The following is a 16,359-nucleotide window of genomic DNA, read 5'->3' as shown; positions in this document are numbered from 1 at the left end:
GGCCTATTTCTCTTGGTACTTCAGGACATTGGCCATGGTAATCTGCACTGACACCAGCCTCACTGTCTCCCCAGCCTGCCTTCTCTGAGACTCTTTTTCCTGGATCCAGCTCAGTCCTGATCCGATCCAATCCAAAAGCAAGCAGTAAATAGCTCTAACCATAAGACCAGGATCCACCTTCTAAGATCCTTTTGACTCATTAGTCTGGAGGACTAGATAGAAGAAGTATGTTGACTTCCAATTCTGTTAAATTCTACTATGTAGGGAGTGTGATTTCAACAGCATTCCAATAAAGGTAAAACACAAATTCTATACTAAAATGCCAAGAAATGTTTCTTTGGTAAAATGGCAATGCACCTAACACCCCATGTGGGATGAGTCACCCCTACTTCACATTTCTTCCCATCACATTTTTGTTTTTCCTTTTAAAAGCTTGCTTTATTTTTTTGCTTATTTATATGTATTTATTTTTATGTGGAAGAGTGAAGAGTGGAAGAAAGAGAGGGAGAGGGGGAAGAGAGAGAGATCTTCCATTCTCTGGCTCACTTCCCCCAAATGCTTGCAATAGCCAAGTTTTTGCGAAGCCCAAGCCAGGAGCCCAGAACTCCATCCAGTCCTCTCATGCAGATGGCAGGGTCCCACGTACTTGACCCTTCAGCTGCTACCCCTCAGTATGTGTTATTAGGAGGCTGAATCCACAGTGGAGTAGCCAGGACTGGAATAACCATTCAGTTGTGAGATGCAGAAGTCCCAAGTGGCAGTTGAAACCCTGAGCCAAACACCTACCTACTCCTTCACCAAATTCTTAAATTACATCAACAAGTGATAACACATTCGCAAGAATATTATTATACAGCCAACCCTAACCACTGCAAATGTCAGCATTCAGCTCCTGTCTGAGTTACAGAGAGGATAAGACAGAAATGGAGATAGGATCAGCCTGTCAATAGTGTCCACCAAGTCAGAGTCAGGATTTGAACTCAAGTTTATCCGATTCCAAGGCCTGTTCCCTATTGTCTTTATTGATTCTGCCTTTTACACAATAGGAAGGGAGAGAGAGAGCAAAAGCATCAACCAATACAAATCTAAAGGAGTTAAGAATACATAATAGTGAAGTTCAGAAGTGAGTAACATAAGCACTGGTTAGTTGCAAAAGCATCATAAGAAAGTAAATTGGGAATGGAAAAACAAACTGAACTATATGAGGAAAGAGAAAAGAAAGAGTGAGAGAGATAGAGAGCTAAGAAGATAGAAGGAAAATGCAGTTGGCTTGACCTACAAGTCTGTTTGAAGTTCATGCCATATAAGTAATGCAATCATATTCAGCATGCTAGAAAGCTACAACACTACTTAATCACTGTCCATAACCAAACATGTAAAATTCAATCAAACTCAGGGCCCGGCGGCGTGGCCTAGAGGCTAAAGTCCTTGACTTGAACGCCCTGGGATCCCATATGGGCGCCGGTTCTAATCCCGGCAGCTCCACTTCCCATCCAGCTCCTTGCTTGTGGCCTGGGAAAGCAGTTGAGGACGGCCCAAAGCTTTGGGACCCTGCACCCACGTGGGAGACCCGGAAGAGGTTCCTGGTTCCCGGCTTCGGATCGGCGCGTACCGGCCCGTTGCGGCTGACTTGGGGAGTGAATCATTGGATGGAAGATCTTCCTCTCTGTCTCTCCTCCTCTCTGTATATCCGGCTTTCCAATAATAATAAAATCTTTTTTTAAAAATTCAATCAAACTCTGACCCGATATATTATTGCATGTCATACAAAGTTATAAACTTTAAATTTAACTTGCTGGGGGCCTCTGCTGTGGTGTAGCGGGGCAAACCACTACCTGCAATGTCAGAATCCCATACAGGTGCTGGTTCATGTCTCAATACATTCACTTACCCACCAGCTCTCTGCTAACAGCCTGGGAAAAGCAGTGGAGAGGATCAATGTGTCTGAAACCCTGCCGCCCTTGTAAGAAGTCTAGATGAAGCTCTTTGCTTCCATTTGTCCCATCCCTGGATGTTGCAGCCATCTGAAGAATGAACCAACAGATGGGAGAACTCTTTCTTTTTTCTCTCCTCCTCCTCCTCTCTATAACTCTGATTTTCAAATAAATGAACACATCTTTTTCTAACTAATTGGCCTGCTATAGATTTATTGAATTTTGAGTCCTGCCTACAATTGCCTTGGCAGAGCCAGACAAATTTTCATGGACTCATTCAAGCCTGCAGGAGGGATGCTTTCCACCCCTACCTTTTAGCAAATCACAGAGTCTGCTTCCTTCCTCGTGTTTTCCCACTCCCTGTGCTAAACACTCAAGACTTTCTAAGATGAGTGGCGAACATACACATCTAATCCTGCCAGGCCATGAAGAGTTGTTACAGGCAACCCAAATGTATGAGCATGTGAGAATACTGGCTCCTCGAGACAATAAGGAAATTTCTATCATATGCTGTGGACAATGCCCAATTTAACAAACACAGATGGTATTATGTGCTGGAAAATATCTCAAACCTGATGTGCAGACTTAAACTAATAATACCTGGGAGGTGATGCTTACTGCCACAACTTTTTGAATTCCCCCCCACCTCCAGCCCCAAGAACATTTGGAAGGGTAAGTGTGACACAAAATCCACCCGGGTTGTTTAGCTCAGGTAATTTTGTGTTTCGCAGAGATCACCGCCCAGAAGAATCTTGCTGAAAGCTTCAGGCAACAGAGAAAGGGGATATGGAAGGAGAGAAGACGTTTCCTCAACAGAGAGGCCAGGTTCTCTGAACTCCCACAGTCAGTAGCTACCAGCTCCATCAGTGGGGAAGCCAATTCCGCCAGCATCCGGATGGGCACCACCTGATGTGGAACACTCATTTCTCCAGACATCCACAGAAAAGTCTTCATCTCCATCTTGACCATGTTCATGTTAGTAACAGAAAACAAGGACATTTTAAAATCCTGAATCTCAAACACATTTTTAAAATCAACAAGCACATGGCAAGATCACTGTGCATGCAGAGGCATTTAAAGACCACATTTGCCATTATCCTGGAAAGCTCAATCGGAAATAATTTCATAAGTAAACAAAATAGGAGAGCACTTCAAAAGGTGTATGAAAATGCAATTAAAAGGCTGATTTTAATTTCCTGTTCCCCCCAAAAAGCTTTTACTGAACTTTTTATGGAATACATGTTTCATGTATTAATACATTAATGTATGGGATTATGAAAAAAATATGCATGGATTTTTTAAATTTATTTTATTTTTATTTGAAAGACAGTGTTGCAGAGAAAAGGAGAGACAAAGAGAGAAATCTTCCATCTGCCGATTCACTCTCTACATGGCTGCAATGGCCAGCATCAGGAGCCAGGAGACTCCTTTGGGTCTCCCACATGGGTGAGCCATCCTCTGCTACTTTCCAAGGCCATAAACAGGTAGCTGGATTGGAAGTGGAACAGCCTGGCTATGAACTGGCACCCACATGGGATGCTGGTGCCACAGACAGAATCTTAGTCTACTATACTCGTCTCAGAAATACATATGAATTTTAAAGAAATTTTGCACCAGAATAAACTCATATCTTTAAGTCAATTTTTCCATGGAGTTTTTTAAAGTGCCTCTAAGTGTATAAAGGAGGAATGTAAAGGCTTTTGTCCCCCATAACCCTAAATGTGCTGATGTTGAAGCTTTCCTCTCTCTCTGGGAGGCCAGTAGACCTGCCTTTACCAGAGCCAGTGTTGTTCACCTGCCCCAGCCAAGTTTGTCTTTGTTGTAGAGATCTGCAGAGACAGGACTCTGCATGCCTCACTCTCTTTGCTGCTACCTCTCAAACAAATTCCCACTGATTTACAAATGTCCATAGCCCACATAAAGAACAACTTCAGGAGGAGAACTGCCAGAAGAGAATGAAGCCAAAACCTGGAAATATTCCTCTTCCTGTTAATCAGATGAGAATATACGTATGATAATAATGATGGCTGCACGAAGCTCCAAAGGATTATGTTTGGATTCTGTGTGCTCCTTGCTTGCTGTGTTTGTGGAATCCCTGTGCATCCTTCCAGCCCCTGCCCCCATGGAAGTGTTCCTTTCCTCAGTACCAAATTCAGTATGGGCATGGCAGTGCACACTGTTCTGTATGGAAGAGCATCTCATGTTTGATGTTCAAATCAATTATGGCCAAGCTCTTTGAGAGAATATACTGCGTAATATGTAATACACAACACCACTTTGCCACACAGTGGATGTTCAGTCAACATTTATTGACAGAGATCTCTAAAGGAAAGTGATTATCCACCTCATCAATAATATCCAAACATCTACAAGGAACAGACAAGACAGGAAATCATAAAACTATTAAGTCCATCAATTCACCTGGCAGCCTCTTTTGGAATTAACTCTGTAAAGGAAGGAGTTTTTTTTTTGTTTGTTTTATTTTTTTTTTCTTCCCAAATCTCTAATATCTGGGATTTTGTACTAAGACTTCCCAGTTAGGTAAGCAAAAGATTTTAGAATCCAAGAACTCAACAAAGGGCTATACAACCCAGCATTTTTCACCTTTTCTACCACATGTTGCCTTTCAGTACTCTTGGTAAAGAGTACTGAAACACATCACACTCTGAAAGTCCCTTGAATATCTCAGGAGCTGAATTAAACACTTTCCTTTATCAGCTCACTCAATTTCCACAAGCCCTCTAGATAAATAATATTAGCATCTCTATTTTAAAGATAGAGATAACAACACACAAAGAAGCATCTTTCCCTTGTCACAGATCCAGCAAGTGGGAGACACAAAACTTAGCCTGGGTACTCTGTTTGCAGACTACACTGTTCAGCTAACACAAGCTTACCCCCACATCACAGAGGAAAAACAGAACAGGTCACTTACAAAAATTCCCCAGAAGTGGGAAGAGCCAAGAGGCCTCATCAAACAAGGACATGTGACTGTTTTTGTGGAATCTAATGATGGTACTCACCCAGTATTTTCATTTCTGGACACATGGTCAGGTCATACTTCCTAAACCCCTGTATGTGAATGAGTTCATGTGACAATTCTCAGAGAAATGACAAGAGTGTCATCCCACTGACAACATGGAGCAAACTTTAGAGGTTTGCTCTGAAGTTCAATGACATCAACAAAGTTGACTTTCCCATTTCAGTTTGCCACATCAGTTGCATGGTAACAATCTCCTATGGTCGCAAGGAAACTGCCGCAGCTGTCTAGATCTTGTGCCCTTCAATGGCAGTGTTCAAAGAAGAAATCAGGGGGTGTATTTACAAACTTTCCAGAACATCTCTCTTGTTGAAGAGGCATTTAAAAAACAACCAACAGCTGCAATAGAGCTCCTCTTTCCCATAATAGGCCATTGTAATACTCACTGGCAAAGGGAAACATGATCACTATCATGGTCACGTTCCCTGAGGCTAGACACATTACAGCAACAACAAAATGGACATTCTGAGAACAGGAGAAAGGGGGTATGGTCCTTGGTATCCGTTATCAAGCTAATAATTCAGAAAGAAGAGCCCTGAGCCCAAGACAGTCCCTGACTTACGATGATTCAACTTAAAATTTTTCAGCATTGTGTTGACTATGTGATACATTCAATAGAAACTGTGCTTGGACTTTGGAATTTCACTCTTTTCCTAGACTAGCAGTATGTACCTCAAAACTATCGAAATGCTACACAGCAGCAGCTCCCACTCAACCAGCAACATGGTCATAAGAGAAGACAACCTGTGATCCACAATGTTCTCTGCTGCAAAGCTGTGATATTCCATAAGGTAAGTACATTAACTGCACTTGACTTGCAGCATTTGTAACATATGGTTGGGCTGTAAGCCTTTGTAAGTCAAAGGGCATCTGTACGCGCTCTGCCATTAACTTTGTGAAGTTTGTAATTAAGCTCTCCATACAAGAACACAGATTTTTCATCTGCAGAGTGAAGAGGTTGGGCTGAATGCCGTCTTCCTTGTTAAATGGTCTTTTAGTCTGTGAACTTTCGTATGTTTGTTGCAAAGAAATGAGTTCTTTGAGTGTCATCTTCATGTATATGTGTGTGTGTGGTGTGTGTACCTTACAATGATAGTAACTCTAGTATGTCTTTGATCATCTGTCTTTTAAAGGGGATATTTTAGCAGAAACATTTTGCACTATTTATTCCCTACTGGTCCTTAAGTATAACAGATTTTTTTTCTATCACTAGTAACATTTAACAAAATAGCCACTCAAAATCAGTTGTTAGATCTTAAAATCATTTCTGTTTAAAATGATGGCTTCCCAATAGTGTCCTAGTGAAGACATTCAAAAGACGCTCATATTTGTGCTACTAACTGTAATTCCCAACTACATATTATTACTCAATTTAAACACAAGAGACTCAGACAATGCTGTCTTAAACATAAGGACCTGCAGCATTAGCAGAAGATAAAATTGGAATCTTTAAAGTACCATGGTAATAGACCCAGTCTCTGCTCTTTGAAAGTCACTGCTGCTAAAAAGCTGGAAAACAAAACGTGAATTCCAAAACATCAGTGGAAAGGCAAACAAAAATTGGTCTCATTATGGAAAATGATCATGAGGAAACAAAAAGAACCAGCCCGTGTGCTTTTCTCTCTTGGCATACCCTGTACACAGAGATTACTCATGCTGCTCATGCTGGTGCTCGAAGGATGAATATTACATGAATAAATGGATAAATGACTCAATTTCTTTGTCAGAAAGTTCCATTTAGATGTTTCTTGGAATCTCCACACATCAGTCAGCTTAGTTCCTCACTCCTGCTGTGTCTGACAAAGATTCATGTCAGTTATTACCAATACCAACTCAACAGTCCATCGTCTTTGATTTCCATGTTCCTACAGAGTCAAGGCAAGAATGCTCAGAGGTGCTGGAAGAGTTCTGCCCCCTGGCCTGACACACAGATATTCTGCTCACCTCTCAGCAGAAGTGGAATAATTGATCCTGGAAAGATCAATTATTGATAATTGATCCTGGAAAGACCTCTTGGCACCTCTATTCCTTTTTTCTTTCTTAAAGATTTTATTTCTTTTATTGGAAATGCAGATCTGCAGAGAGTAGAAGATATAGAAAGATCTTCCATCCATTGGTTCATTTGGAAAGTAACCCAGCAGATGGAATATCTTTCTTTCTGTCTCTCCTTCTCTCTGTAAACCTGATCTGCCTTTCCAACAACAACAACAAAAAAAAAATGCTTCAAATCTTAAAAAAAAATGGGAAATGACAAATGACAGCAAGGAAGGTGTTTCTAGATAAGTGGCTGATAACTGTAAGGCGTATTTAATGCTTTCAGCCTTAAACAAGCCTTAGCAGAATAATGAGCAAGATGTCAAGACTGCAGGTGGTTGACTACAGGAATGCGGACATGGAAGGTCAGACCAGGCCAGAAGTGACTGTTCCACAGCACCAGGAGCCACCACCTTGCCCTGTTGGAGCATGTGTTTGTCACCAATCCAGCTTGAGAGGCTTCTGTTTTACCTAGAATAAGAGAAGTTTCCATTTGCAACTGGAAAACAAGAGAATCAGTATCACAACATCCTCTTTAAGAATAGGTATCATTTCCCCGGTGGCGTGGCCTAGCGGCGAAAGTCCTCGCCTTGAACGCCCTGGGATCCCATATGGGCGCCAGTTCTAATCCCGGCAGCTCCACTTCCCATCCAGCTCCCTGCTTGTGGCCTGGGAAAGCAGTCGAGGACGGCCCAAAGCTTTGGGACCCTGCACCCGCGTGGGAGACCTGGAAGAGGTTCCAGGTTCCCCGCTTCGGATCGGCGCGTACCGGCCCATTGCGGCTCACTTGGGGAGTGAATCATCGGATGGAAGATCTTCCTCTCTGTCTCTCCTCCTCTCTGTATATCTGACTTTGTAATAAAATAAATAAATCTTTTAAAAAAAAAAGAATAGGTATCATTTGTAAAATTTTATTATTTTTTCTGTTTAAAATTTATTTTATTTTGATTTGAAAGGCGGATTTTTGCAGAGAAGGAGGGAGAGAGAAAGATCTTCCATCCACTGATTTACTCCCCTAGTGGCTACAGTGGTCGGAGCTGAGCTGATCTGAACCAGGTGCCAGGAGCTTCTCCCCTTCTCATCAGGGTACAGAGTCCCTAGGACTTAGGCCATCCTGCACTGCTACCCCAAGTCATAACCAGACTGTATCATAAGTGGAGCAGCCAAAACATGGGCCAGCACTCATATGGATGTCTGCACTTGCAGGCAGAGGATTAACTTGGTACACCACTGTGCCAGCCTGCATTTGTACATCTTTTAAAAAGCGAAGACCTTAGACTCTCTAGGCGAGCTGAGAAAAAGAAACATATGTCATTCAGTTCTTGTATTTCAGGCTGCTAAAATGATGCTGCTTCTTATTAAAAATTCTTCACAAAAAAATTTAAAAAGCAACATGACTAGTGTCAGAAATAAAACATGAATTCTAAAAAAAAAAATTCCACATTGCACCTTTCCTCCCCATCTCATTCCAAATCAAAATATGTACCACTTTGATTCATAAAAGGATACATGCACTTGTGGATTTTAAAAACCCAAAGCTGGACAGTTTGAAATGAGGTCTCTAACCTCCCAAAGCAAATGAGATCATTTCCTTTCTCAGCTCTGCACTCCCAGCAATTATCCGACTGCATTTTCACCTGACTCTAGGGGAGGAGGGAAACATCTGTTTGCCCTGGCTGAGGAACACAGCAATCCCTACCCAGGTTTTCTTCCTGTCTAAAAGCCTGCCTCAAAATAAGGCTTCTTTGTTTCCCCCAGCAGATTTCCACCCCCAGACGTGCTGGCCTTGCATCGCAAATGACCCCATTCTGGCGTTTCCTGGCTGTGATGCCAGTAAAGACAGGAGCACCTCCTGCTGCGCGACTCAGTGATTTAATAATTATTAATGAGACATTATGTTTTTGTACATTTGTGACACATGATGGAGTGTGCTAGGAATGTTGAACATCACTCTCTGACGTCTGGAAATGTGATGCCAAACACCCACTCGCACTTCACACAATCAAAAAAGACAAATTCGATTACAGCTGTCCGGCAGCTTTATTGATTTGGGTGAGGGCAATATTTACAAACTGCAGGTAAAAGGTAATATGAGAAAATGCATGTGTGATGATGGCAGGCCCATTTACTTGAAAGGTTTTTTTTTCTTCAGTCATTTGGAAGTGATTTGTCTTGTAGACAGTGGTATTGGGAAACTCCAGAGTTGACTTCTTGCTTCCCTGCATGGCAAGAGGAGCCTCAGTCATGCTCTTAAATGTGTGCTCCATTTTTATCAATCCCTGGATACAGAGACTGCACTTTAGCTCAGAGATGTGATCCCATGGCAGAGTCACCAAGACAATTATACCAGTACATTCCCAGACTTCCTTCAAAGCAATTAAATCCAAATCTCTCGAGTTCATTTTAAGGCATTAGTTTTTATTTTTCATTCCAGAATGTTTCTGAAATATAGCCAGGGTTGAAAACTCCGATTTTTTTCACCTGCTGCACCAGATTTTAAAAAATGACCCAAAAATGCCTGGCTAGAGCTCCCAGCAGCAGGTAAGGTCTAAAGTCGCCTCTCTAGACTCTAGCACTGGGATAAACTGACCAATAGATTAAAGCAGAAGGGATGCTATGCCAGTTTCCAGGCTTAGGCCTAAACATTTGATAGTGTTTACTTGCTCTCTGTCCATTGAGACCTCACAGAATTAATTAGCCTCTTGGCAAGTAAAATTATAAACTCAAAATATTAATTATCAATTTTCATTTGGAAGACAGTCTGATGAGAAGAAAACCATCTCTGAAGAGCCAAATTCTGGAAAAGGATATATAAAGGCTTAAGTGAAAAAATAAGAATACAAAGGTGGATGAAGAAATGACAGCATAAGCATAGCCAGAGGAAGTTCAGGCACATGGGCAACTTTATCACCTGTGGGACAAGCAAGCTGTGTTGTTTAATCAGGCTGCTGTTGTAAGATTGACAGTAAGGTCTCTCTTCCCAGCTCCCAGACCTTATTATCTTACCTTCTCACTGTATCCTCATGTGGCCTGTCTTCTGGGAGGAAGAGAGACAGGCTGACAGAAGGAGAGGGCAGCAGAGGGACTGAGCAGCAAAGAGGGCTCTCTGATAACTTTTTCTCTAGTAAAATTTCCTACTCAGGCTGGCCCTTCCTTATACCTTCATGTACCCTTCATTGCCTCCTTGAAGATCATGTCTCCAAAGCCGGGTAACCTTGGGGGTTAGGGCTTCAGCACATACTTTTTACAGGAATACAGTTTAGAAGAGAAAATCTTAGAATTGTAGGAAAGTTCTAAATAGAATCACACCATTAAAAAAACTTTTATTAGCCATATTCTTTACAACTGATTTCATGAATGTTCAGTAGTTTACTCACAACCCTCTAGATTGTAAATCTCAGAATCTTAACAGAGAGCCATGAGCTTCAAAAACCTGTTGGCAGATCTAGCATTGCAGTATAATGAATTAGGCCAATGCCAATATCCCATGTGGGTACTTGTTTCAGTCCTGGTTGCTCCACTTCTGATCCAGCTCCCTGCTAATACTCCTGAAAGGACCCAAGTCCTTGGCCTCCATCATTCATGTTGGAGATCCAGAAGAGGCTTCCAGCTCCTGGTATCACTCTGGCTGTTGTGGTCACTTGGGAGACTGAATCACAGCAAATGGAAGAGCTCCCTCTCTTCCTGTGTACCTCTGTCAGTGTGGATGCTGTTGTTGAAACCAAGCCAAGGGATGCTGTGGTAGGGAGGGAGTGTTTCAGAAAGTCCTGTGGAGGCTTGGCTATGGTCCTAGTGTTTGCGGCTCCACCTTTGTGCACCCCTCAGCAACTCAACCAAAGCAAATACATCCTGACTGCCCACCCTCAGCAGAGCAGCTCCCTAAAGGCCTCTGACATAGGTTTCCTTACAGCCCATCAATCCTGACTTCCTAAGACTGTTTTTGCTTACTTCTTCTGCAACTCCTCAGTGCCACTAACCAACCACTGATCATGCTCAGCCAGCCCTAAAATGTTACTGACCATCCTCGCTTCTCCCTTCAATTTTTATTCTAATAGCTGCATTCTTTCAAAATGCAGAAAAAGAATCTATCACTAAATTGATAGAAAGACCGCTAAAACTCCAGTGGAAGGAATGGCCATAGTTTATCACAATTCCCATTGCAAACCTTAGGATTCTGCCAAGTTTACTGCCAATGACCTGCACTGATCCTGACACTGCTCCTGAAGCGTGGAGGCACAGCACGTTCAAAGGGAGAGTTTAAGCACTGCCCAATGTTTCAGCACAACTTTAGCTGTCCTATCCAACAAAACAAGGCAGGTGTATTTAGTGCAATAGAAAAAAAAACAACCTCTTGCTATCACAAGGAAGCTATGTTAACTGAAGGTAGGGAAACCCCAGGATTTTGCAGCCAGTAATATACCCTCCTTCCTGCATTTCAGCCAAGTCTGTCTCTATCGCTCTCTGCAATCTTAGTCTCAACCCAGAGACCTCAACATGCCCTCCAACCCAGCCTCAGGTACCAACAACATGCAAACTGTTTTATATTTTTTCTTTACCTTATACTTTTGGCCTGTGCTTTATGTCACGTATCTCTGTTGGAAACATTTCAAAGCACTGTGTTCTTTAAAAAGGAAATTGTCATAATTTGTCACAAAGACTTTTAGGAGGGAATGTAAGATGCAGGCATGATTACATAGTCTTTCATTCATAGCATAAAATTGTTATTACAAAGCCAGGGACCTGCCTTTTCTTTTATGCCTGTTCATTAAAATAGTTTGTTTTTAAAACCAATGTTCTACTTGTTCTATGAAAAACCAACATGCACTCCTATGTTCATCAGTAATTGCACAATCAGTAATTGCAAAAACATGGAAGCAGCCAAAATGCCCATCAGCAGAGGATTGGGTAAGAAAGCTATGGTTCATCTACTCCATGGAATACTATTCAGCTATTAAAAAAAAACAAAATGCAGTTCTTTGTGGCCAAATGGGCCAAACTGGAAACCATAATGCTAAGGGAAATGAGCCAATCCCAAAAGGTTAAATACCACATGTTCACCTTAATTTAAGATGATATGATGTTATGTATAACATGTTATGTTATGTATGTTATATGTTGTGTATAAACTAAAATTGAAATGTCAATGAGGTGGTCACAGAAGGTGGTTAAGAACTCGCATTTATTTTTAACATATTGGCTACACATTACTACGTCAATTAATTCCATAATGATGTAAATTTTTACTGATGGTATGTTGGAGCTTTTAATTGATCGGGATGATACTCTGCCGGCTCTGTCTTCAGACCAGAGAGGGTATACCTAAGAAGCCATTGAACTTGACTGGACAATAAGATGCTGGACTCTATGTTTGGTATATGCTTGCAATGAGGGAATCTCAACTGAACTTGAACTGTGGTTATGCAACAAGGTGGAGGAATCCACCATGGTGGGAGGGTTTGGGGAGGGGTGGGGAGAATCCAAGTACCTATGAAACTGTGACACATAATACAATGTAATTAATGAATAAAAAATAATAGTAAAACACTGAAAACTAAAATAAATAAATAAATAAAACCAATGTTCTGCGTTTTGATTGATTTTTTAAGATTTATTTATTAATGTTTGAAATGCAGATTTACCAAGAAAAAAGGAGAGACACAGAGTGCCGTCCCATCCATTAATTAACTCCCCAAATGACAGCAATTGTCAGGGCTGAGCCAAACCAAAACTAAGAACCAGGAGCTTCCTCCAAGTCTCCCCACATGTGAGTGCAGGGGCCCAAGCACTTGGGTCATCCTCCACTGTCTTCCCAGTCCACAGGCAAGCAGCTGTCTTGGAAGAGGAGCAGCTAGGACTTGAAACGATGCCCACATGAGATGCCAACACTGCAAGTGGACAATTAGCTTGCCAAGCCAGCACATCGGCCCCTAAGTTGTCTTAACGTTATAAAATTGATGTTCTAACAAAGTTGCTTCACCAAACACCACACTTTTTCCATAAGATGGTTTACATCCAGAACAACAACCTGGTGTATGGCTCTGTTTTGATAGCTTTAACCATCTGAGAATGTTAGACAAAGCTCTAGCAAGTGGGGACAGTGTTGTGGTACACTGAATTAAACCATGGCTTGCAACACTGGCATCCATTTTGAAGTTCCAATTATTCCACCTCTCATTACGCTCCCTGATAATGCACTTGGGAAAACAGCAGAAGATGTCCAAGCAGAAGATGTGCTTGGACCCCTGCTAGCCACGTGGGAGACCTGGATAGAGTTCCTTTAAACCTGGCCTAGCCATGGTTATTTCAGTCTCCCTTTCTCTCTCTCTCTCTCATTTTCCTCCTCCCTACTCCTTTTGGACTCTGACACTCTCTTTGAAAACAATTAAATATAAGTTTTCAAAGCAAGCTTCAACAATGGAACACATAGATGACCTTTACCAAGGGAGCGGGCATTGAGTTTAGTGCTTGGGACACCCACGTCTCACATCAAGGAGTGCCTGGGTTTAACCCAGATCCCGAAGCTGGCTTCACAAGGAGGTAGTGATGGCAATTCAAGGAACTGAATTCCTGGCACTCAAGTGGGAAATTTGGGTTCCAGGCACACAGGTCAGCCCAACGACTATGGGGCATTTCGGGAGTGAACTAGTGGTGGAAGCTCTCTCCTTCTGTCTCTCTGTACCTCTGGAGCTCTCCTTATGACTCTCAAGTACATTCTTAAAAAAAATTAGGAGCTAATGATGGGGAACTGTCTTTCCTGATAATCCCCTGAAATCACTCTAAGGTTTGCCCTGGCAAACAGGGCACAGATGACTGAAACCTCCTTACCTGATGGGTGAGAATAGAGGACTGGGGGGAATATGGGTAGATATGTAGTCAAACTGATACATTATTTTAATTGATTAATTCTTTTATATCTTTAAAGGTTTATTTTGTTTCTAAGAAAAGCAGAATGACAGAAGGGAAGAGAGGTCTTCCATATGCTGCCTTACTCCCCAAATGAGTTGGGCCATGCTGAAGCCCAGATCAGAAACTCCATCCAGCTCTTCCACACAGCTGGAGGGCCCAACCACTTGCACCGTCTTCTGCTGCTTTCCCAGGCCCATTGGCAGGGAGCTCAACTGGAGGTAGAGCAACTAGGACTCAAGCCAGTGCTCTCATAGAAAATGCCAGTATTGCAGCAGTAGCTTAATCCACTGCACCACAATGCTGGCCCCTGGATGAGTAATTTTGCCCATAGACGATGAAGCACATTTTTATTTTTCTCAGTAATTTAGTCTACCTCCGCTATACTACACTAGAACACACAGAAAGAGGGTCACAAATGCAATGACCTTGTATCTGGTCACGCCCAGAAAAGTACACAGAAAAAAAAAACTTTCAGAATGGAACACCCTAAATGCAACAGGAAGAGACTTTTTACATAAAATGTATTTATTTTTATTTGAAAGAGGAATTTACAGAAAGGAGAGACAAAGAGAGAAAGAAAATCTTCTATTTGCTGCTTCACGTCCCAAATGGCTGCAACACCCAGAACTGAGCTGATGTAGATCCAAGAGCTAGGAATTTCTACTGAGTCTCCCATGTGGGCTCAGGGGCCCAAGGACTTGCGCCCTCCTCTGTTGCTTTCCCAGGCCATACACAGGAAGCTCGATTAAAGGTGAGAGTAGCCAGGGACACAAACCAGCACCCATATGGGATATCAGTGCTTGAAGGTGAAGAATCAGTCTGTCAAGCCATGATGCTGCTCCCAGAAATGGACTTCTTAAAGTTCATAGAAAGTATAATTGAAAAAAAAAGTATATTTTGCTGAAAAAAAATTAAGTCCATGCAAATTTTGTGTCTTCAAAAACTCCATGAAAGATATGTTATGAAAAGTGCATGGAATTCAATTTTATCACATCAAAACTAGCTTCTCTTGTGTTTACTTTTCATAATTCGATCTGTTAGAATTTTATTTAAGAAGCAGAAAGATAAATAGATCTCATCTTCTTCCCAATAACCACAACAGCTGTCACTGGGCCAAGCTGAAGCCAGAGCCCAGAACTCAATTACTTGAGCAATTACCTACTGCCCTCCAGACTGCACAAGAGCAGGAAGCTGGACTGTGCAATAGAGCTGGTATCTGAACCCAGGCACTCCAATATAGGAAGCAGGAGTCCCATCCATCAACTTACATGTTAGTGCAAACATCCACCCCACAAACCAATCTTTGATGCATCAGCTTCGCGGGGCCATAGACTTCCCAGATATTTGGACAAACAAGATCTTAGAATGTTGATGAGACTCTTTCTGAATGGAATAAACATCTCCATCAGTAAACTGAGTAAGCAGATTATCTTCACCCATCCTTTGAGAACCTGAATACAGCATATTGGACGAGTCAGGAAGAATTCTCTCTACACCTGCCTGACTTCAAATTGTGACCCCAGTCTTTGACCTTCAGACTCAGTTTCCATGCTCATGGGAGCCAACTCCCTGTCTTACACACTGACAGACAGAGAGCAAGAAAGAAATGCTCCTCCATCTATGAGGAGTATATAGTAACTTAATTTCCCTGACCTTGATTTTGTGACCTGAAGAGATAATGCTACATTTCAGGACATGGTAGGGAATGAAAGGAGGTTGTTCAAAATAGAGCGTTAGGCCTTAGGCCAGTCAGTGACACAGGCTCCTGTGTCTCTCGCAATACCCACCTTGTAAACTAAAAATAATGTAAGTTGGGGCTGGCATGGTAACCTAGAAATCTAATCCTCCACTTGTTAGCACCAGCATCCTATATGAATGCCAATTTGGTGTTCCGGCTGCCCCACTTCTGATCCAGCTATTTTTGGCCTAGGAAAGCAGCAAAGGATAGAAGACAGTGGAGAATGGCCCAATCCCTTGAGCACCTGCACCCATGTGGGAGACTAGGAGGAAGCTCCTGGCTCACAGATTCAGATCAGCTCAACTCTGGCGATTGTGGCCATTTGGGCAATGAACCAGAGGAAGCTTCCCATTCTGTCATTCTCTCTGTAAAATCTGCTTTGAAATAAAAGTAAATAAATCTTTTTTTAAAAATATTGTAAGTGTAAGTTGGACACATTTATAACACATCTCCTCTACCAAACACATCTAAACATGCTCAGAACACAACATAAGCCTATAGCTCGGCCACTTTTCTAGTGCAGAGTTGGATATATTGAAACTAGCCTGCAAGTAGGTTTGCTTTCTCATTACCATAAAAATGGAAAATTCACCATCCAATCATTGCAAGTTGAGACTATTAGATATGTATGCACAACCTCCTGCTATTTCTCTGAAGGACCCTGACTATACGTAAGCTTGTCCAAAAGTTCATGAAAACATACATCA

The sequence above is a fragment of the Ochotona princeps genome, chromosome 5 (genome assembly GCF_030435755.1).
Source record: "Ochotona princeps isolate mOchPri1 chromosome 5, mOchPri1.hap1, whole genome shotgun sequence".
Lineage (NCBI taxonomy): Eukaryota > Metazoa > Chordata > Mammalia > Lagomorpha > Ochotonidae > Ochotona > Ochotona princeps.
Note: the sequence above shows the minus strand (reverse complement) of the source record.